Source organism: Apteryx rowi, unplaced genomic scaffold (genome assembly GCF_003343035.1).
Source record: "Apteryx rowi isolate R43461 unplaced genomic scaffold, aptRow1 scaffold_109, whole genome shotgun sequence".
Lineage (NCBI taxonomy): Eukaryota > Metazoa > Chordata > Aves > Apterygiformes > Apterygidae > Apteryx > Apteryx rowi.
In genome coordinates, this window is record NW_020447297.1 from 1,852,841 (window position 1) to 1,859,661 (window position 6,821).

The window sequence follows — 6,821 nt, forward strand, 5'->3', positions numbered from 1 at the left end:
CGCTACGGGAAGCRTGTCTTTATATGCTTGATATTTTCTTGATGGCTACAATGCCATCCAGTTTAAAACCCTTTTCCTAAAAAGGCTAATGTTAAAACTCGTGGAGATGGCTGCAATTCACAGGCATCAAAGTAATGTCATGCACTTTAACTCCTTCGCTGCTGTTTATCTTTAGTTTTTGATACAGCAAATGAGAACAGGGCCTCTCCAGAGAATTCATTGGTTCTAGAATATAATTAAGTCAGTGACATTTATGCTATCAAAAAAATGGCAGGAACAGTGGAAAATCCTTTGTTGTGAATCCAGTTAAATCTAACATGATTTAGTCTGCAAATACCCCTGGATTAGAAGAAGGTTTCCCTGTCTTCTGGTAGGTTTTGAGCACAAAACCATTTTTTGCTTATAAAGAAGAAAAGAGCTGTCTGACAAAACAAAATGGACTGGAAAATGCCATGTATATCAGACTAATTCTTCCCAGACAACATTCATTCAAGAGAATGAACTGTCATTTCTTATCCCAGAAACTGGGTTTTTTTTGTGTGTGCGTTAAAGGGACTTAGAACACCACAATTTGCTTCATTGATAGTTGTAATGTTTTGCTTAACAAATAGTAAGGATGCTTAATTTGCTTGCACAAATAGAACCTGGAGGCAGCAGATACACTTAGGAAATGCATCAGAGGGATTTACGCAAGTAGCACAGGTCTTTGTGATATTCAGCAGCTAAAGAAAGAGACCTAAACTGCAGCAGACAGTAAGTATTTCTTTACAATCAGATTCATGATGAAAAGGTAAGGAAGAAGAGCTCCCAGCTGTGGTGTCTGGTCGGACTCTTCCTCTCCAGGAGAGGGTAACACTAAGGGACAAGCAGAGGTGTTCTCRTATCTTTGCTGCAAGAAGGATTGGGAACAGCAAGTTTGAGTCGGAAACAAGGGATATCCCAGTTAAACAAACAGAAGAAAAATCAATAGTCTGACAGAGGCTATTCACAGACTGTCAAAAAAGCCCCTGGGGCCACAGGAGATTAYTCTTCACTGATGTAAAGGTGCTGGCATTGGTTGGTTTGGGGTGCGAGACAGTGAATTCCCAGGAGAGTCCTCCAAGCAGGCAGACACCTGCAGAGTTCGCACCAGCCAGTCAAAGAGTTTCTAGTTTAATTGGAAAAGACTGGATTTCTGAGGATTATGATAGACAGCAAGTTTCAGGTTGGGCGGTCTCCTCGCGGGCTGTGAGAACGCTCTGTTCTTTGCAGGAGGCTGTATTCCCTCTCCCTCTTCTCGATTGCCACGTACGAGGCCCAAGCTCCAGTTGCACGCTCTGGTTTCTGCACAATGTACCTGGCAGATGCCTACAGGCAGCCTAGTAATGCTGAGGGAAAAGCCCAGCTGGCTCAGAGGTTAATGTATAGCTGGCCAACGGCCAGTGAGGTCTACCCGTTTTATGCAGGTAGCAGACTTGAAGACAGCCGAAAAGACCAAGGCTGTTAACAGTCTGCTGAGACAGAAGAGCTCACTCCTTTCATGCACAAGGGTGAGGGTGGGGGAGATAAGGCAGGCTGTATTTGCTGTTGATTTTGGAAGAGGACTGGGAAATTTTAAAAATAGCAGGAGCTCTTGCAACAGATAAATCCCAGTGAGTGTCTTGGTGCATGTTTAGCTATTTGGAGGTCAGCTGGACCTTTCCTCCTGCTGGGGCTGAATTTAGAAAAGGGAGAAATGTAATTCAGCCCAGTCGGCCTACCCAAAGGGGACGGTGCTCTGCAGTCTGGCCACAAATGCTCTGCTGGGCACCATGAGCCAAAGGAGGCGCTCCCGTTCTCCACTTACGTCCTTGGGTCTTGCTATCCCGTGATTCAGAGTCCACGACTCCCCAGGGCTCTGTCAGACCTCTCCRGGTGATAGTACTCATGATCCCCAGACCAGCTGCCCATATGGACAGACCGAGCAGACTTCATCAACAGGACAAAGGCAATGAACATCGCTGACATTTAAAATGTCATCCTTTCCCATTTTAAACCTGGTTGAGAGGAATGTAGCAGTTCAGACTTCTCAGAACCATGGTTTCAGGCTCCCTGCAAACTCAGGCATGCCCGGTCTCACAGGTTTATGAGATTTTGTCCACAGCTGGTAGAGTTAGAGGCAAAYGAAACCTGGAATCTCGGAAAACCATTATAAGTAGACTGCTTGGAAGAGCTGCTGGAGTTATCTCCTATTCACTGTGTATTGCACTTTCCCAGTCTACAACAGGACTTACAACATTTATTTACAACATAAAACAACATTTAATACAAGAATTAGTTCTAATGGAGAAAAATATGTTTTCAGCTGGTGATGTCTTAAACACAGTTCATGATATGAGCCACAGTGGTTCTCCTCACCCACGCAGAAACTGTTTGGAGCTCAGTCTGTGGATGTCAGCAACAAATATTCTCTGCACAGAGCAGCCCTCTGATGCATTTGATCAGGGTGTGTAAAATGTTCCACTTCCTGACTGCTCCACAAAAATGTCCKCTCTGCCACATCCTCTGTTGATAAGCCAGAGGCTTTATCTCACTCTGTAGAGCGTCATGCTTTTAGCTCAAGCTTTTAGTTTATGTCATCTCTGGTGTCAATAAAGAAAGCGGGTGTCCTCTTGCATATGGGTTCTGCAGCCAGACTCTTCTTCGTGAGAGAACAATGTTTCTTCTTGGTGACCACGACCTGGGAGGAAACCTGCCTCCCCTGGACATAGTTTGTCTTAAGAAACACGGTCCTTGTACTGCTAGGTGTTCTGCATATCCATTCCTGCACACATAGCACTACTCTTATTGCTTCTTTGTCCTCCTTTATGCTGCAAGGCTCTACGGAGGAAAGTCTGTGGGGAAAGGCAGGTACTCTGTTTCCACTGYGTCTTTAGCACATCATATACCCTGGAGGAGTTACACCGTGTTCACAGGGTAAATAATGCTGTTTTAATAACGAATAGTTTTCTGCTCAACTTGATTTGTTCTATTTCCAGCAGACTGTCGTTCCAAGTTCAGAGAAAGTTGTTGTTTGTTTGTTTGTTTGTTTGTATGGGAGGGTTTTCTTTGTTTTTCCTGAGCCCTGAAGAGTTTGTCTTTTTCTGCTCAAACACAAAAAAATATTTTTTGAATTATTTTTAAGATTATTATTTTTATCAAAATACCTCATGAGTGAATGGTCCCCTGTGGAAGTGTAATAGTAATTGCCAAGCTTATTTTCCTGCTCCCAGTGGTACTGATTGTGTGAAAATAAATATTGAGCCCTATGAAGCAATTAATCCTTAACTCTCCTAGGAGTTTAGTAGGTAATTATTACTATCTTTAGCCTACAGAGTGAGGAAAGGAGCAACAGGAGCTGAGTAATTTGCCCTTGCCCCAGAGACTGAGGACAAGACCATTGTCTGCTTGTATCAAATAGATCATTTTAATTAAAATATTCCACCCATGCTCGTGCTCTTCAGGCATTTCACATTCTGCTATGCTGTATCCACCTCAGCTGCTTTCATAGCTCTGTGCGAGTATGTCGTTGAACCGGTGGAGATTTCTAGGAGAACATCTCCGCTGCTTAACCGCCCATGACTAAGCCAGCTCTAGAATGGGAAGATGTAGGTCTGAGCTCTTTGCCCTGCTGGAGGGTGGCCAGATCGCTTCTCTGCTGCTCCTAGGATCACACTGGCATCTGTGCACGATGCCTCATCACAACAAACCTGCAGCTGGGCCGGCCATGTGGCTGCTTCAGAAGCCTTTCTGCTCCACTGAACAGCAGAGGCATAGCTAGGGGATTAACAGGGACCTTCACAAGCTATTCCCCTGACTTTCTGAGCAACAGAAGTCAATGAACATCTTGGGTGAGATTCAGCTCCAGCTCTTAAATTTCAGGGTCATCCTGCAGGTGTCTGAAGTCCCRTAGCAGCCAGTGGAGAGGCAGTCAGTCCAGTCAGTGGAGCCTGGAGAGCAATTCAGATCATCTTGCACAGACATTTGGTTTGCTGAATCTCTCTTGAGTCTTCATTGACTAGAGACACCATTAAATCTCCTGTTAACCCCCTACATATAAACCCAAGCAGATGGAGCTCATCAGGTCTTTCTTCACAAGAGGGGTTCCAATCTTCCCTTGCTCTCAGGACTCTTCTCTGAACCATTTGCAATGCCACAGCAGTGCTCCTGGATAACCAGCCTCACAGCTGGGGAGGGCATTTTGACTCTGAGGGCAGCAGTCTTCATGGGTGATGGTTCTCCTCTGAGGACCTCTGTGGATGACGTCCATGTCTGAAGCAAGATATTGATCCTTGGAGAGAACTCAAAGCAGATGGCAAGTGGAGGAAAGATGCTTTACAGATCAGGTATTTATAGTTAGGATCAGCATTAAGGTAGGAGAATGGAGAGTGTATATTGCCTAAAACACATAGATTTGGCTGATGGTCAAACTCAGGTTCAGCAAAGATCTTGTTTGCTGGATTTGTGCATATACAGAAGACATCACGATGAATGGAGWTCTCTTTCTTAATCAAAGATCGTCATTTTTCTCCATGTCACCTTCCTTAATGATCTCATTTACTGAAATCCTAAGGGTTATCTCTTTTACTCCACTCACAGAAAAATGCAAATAAATCACAGCAACATGTTGAAGACCTCAATAAACATTTATACAACAGACTGGAGGGCCRAGTTGCGCATAGGCCTACGCACGCAGTGCTTCTAACCAAAGCGTGGTTAGCACCACTCAAAGCTCACAACTTTTTAAAAGACCCTGTTTCTATATTCTCCACCCAGACAAAACCTGAGAATGGTCCAGGACAGTGTTCTAACCTATGACCTATCACACTGACAGTACTGCCTCACTGAGTACRTAATCGCCTGAATCTGCCTTTCTGTATCTCGTCTTTTACTGATGGCATAAGCCTGGCAGAGGAAAACCTTTTTATTCAGTGTTAGTACAGCATAGTGTGAACCTGACCCAAAACTGGAGGCTGCAGGCACTAATATGAAGTTAATAATAATTAATCATTAATAATCACATTGTGCAAAACAGCTTGAGTAAAGGTAAGTATGATCTATATGCTGAGGACTATAAATAAAACCAGATACTATAAAACAAAGAAATCCCACGCATATGATGTGACAGTGATTTGCACCAGCTGAAAATCTGACCCTTCCCATTATTTCTGGCTTGTACAATTGCTTATGTGAAACCATCAAATCAAATACAGCTTTCTGTGTTCAAGCTCATCACTAAATCACTGAAACAACTGGTTGATGTTTCAGCTGTTTTAACTTCTCTGGTTTTGATAGTTAAATGTAAGCTATAAAAGGGGCTCACAATATATATTTTATGGATTGTTGATAAAGCTGATGACTGTATACAAAAACATTAGGCAGCTCGTTTCAGTTTTAGCACCTTGTTTATTTTCTTTACTTTTGAAAGCTTTTTCACCATAACATAATAACTCCTTGTACTTACAAGACACATTTTTTACTGAAGTGGCATGGACTTGATACTTAACTTTCTTTGCTGGTTTTGGCTATAGAGTAACCAGAATTGTGAATGGTGAGGACAGAGACAATTCAGGTTCGGTCAGATGTTGGAAACATTAGTTACATTGAATGACATCACATCAACTGTTCAGAGCTGCCAAGAAAATCATTCAGTAAAGAAGTTTTATGGATATAGACTAGCTTCAGCTGGTGAAAAGTAGGTGTTCATAGGTAGACATCGACAGTCATGCTTGTCACATGAAATCCCTTTAGAGTAAGCGGAAATATAGTTAATGTAGTCAATAGAATCCAGGGCACAAGTCATTTCATCCTGAAGTAGGTATACAAAAYAGATTAGATAAAAGATGGTTTTGAAGTGGTCAAGTGGAGATATTTAAATTCTAAACATCCATACTTAGATAAACTGAATTCATCAGTTAAGCTTAGAAGGGACTGATAAAACTCATACTCATGTACCTCTCAGGTCACTACTTTTCATTGACGCCCTGTCTTGAGCCAATCTTTCTCGAAAGGCATCCAGTCTTCATGCAAAGGCATGAAGAGATGGAGAACCCTAAACTCCCATGTGGAGTTTTCTACAACCATTAATCGCTTTCATTATTTTTTATATTAATCATGTTCATTATCATTATCTTTTGAGGGGGTCGAAGTTCTTATTCTTCATTTGAATTTTCCTGCTTTCAGCTAACAGCCATTGACTCAGGCTTTTGCTTTTTTTTTTTTCCTACTAAAGGGTTATTTAATACCCAATAGCTGCTCCCTCAAGGTGCTGAAATTTAAATAAGTCACCAAATTTAAATACATCACCGCTAAACTTTGTTAATAAATTAGAGAGTGAAGTAGTTCCCTTTCTTGATTGCTAGTGTTGCTCTCTGGACTAGCTTTTGCTCCAGTGTGAGAAAGATGTTAAGATCTCACTTATTGCAATTCGAGACTTGGAAAGGAGCTTTGGCTAAGTGTCCCAACAGGTTCACAGAAAGATGTCCTACTAGATCTGATCAGTCCTGTGTACCTGTGGACTACCTGTAGTTCTTGGCAGAAATGGGTGCACAGATCCATAGAGCTTCATTTTAAAGACAGACTGCTAAATTCATATATGTCATTATGACATTGGAATAGGAGACTGCACCAGATAAGTATTTGGAGTAAATTGATAGATCTTTCCGATAGCAGAGTGATGCTAGTTAAGCCAGCCCAAGACCTGGTCCAAAGCATTAATGCTAAATCAGGGGAGACCTACAAAAAGAAATTCATGGGGAGGGCTGGAGTACAGAACCACATTAGATCCACCAAGTCTGAAATCCTTCCCCAGTGATGGATAACTC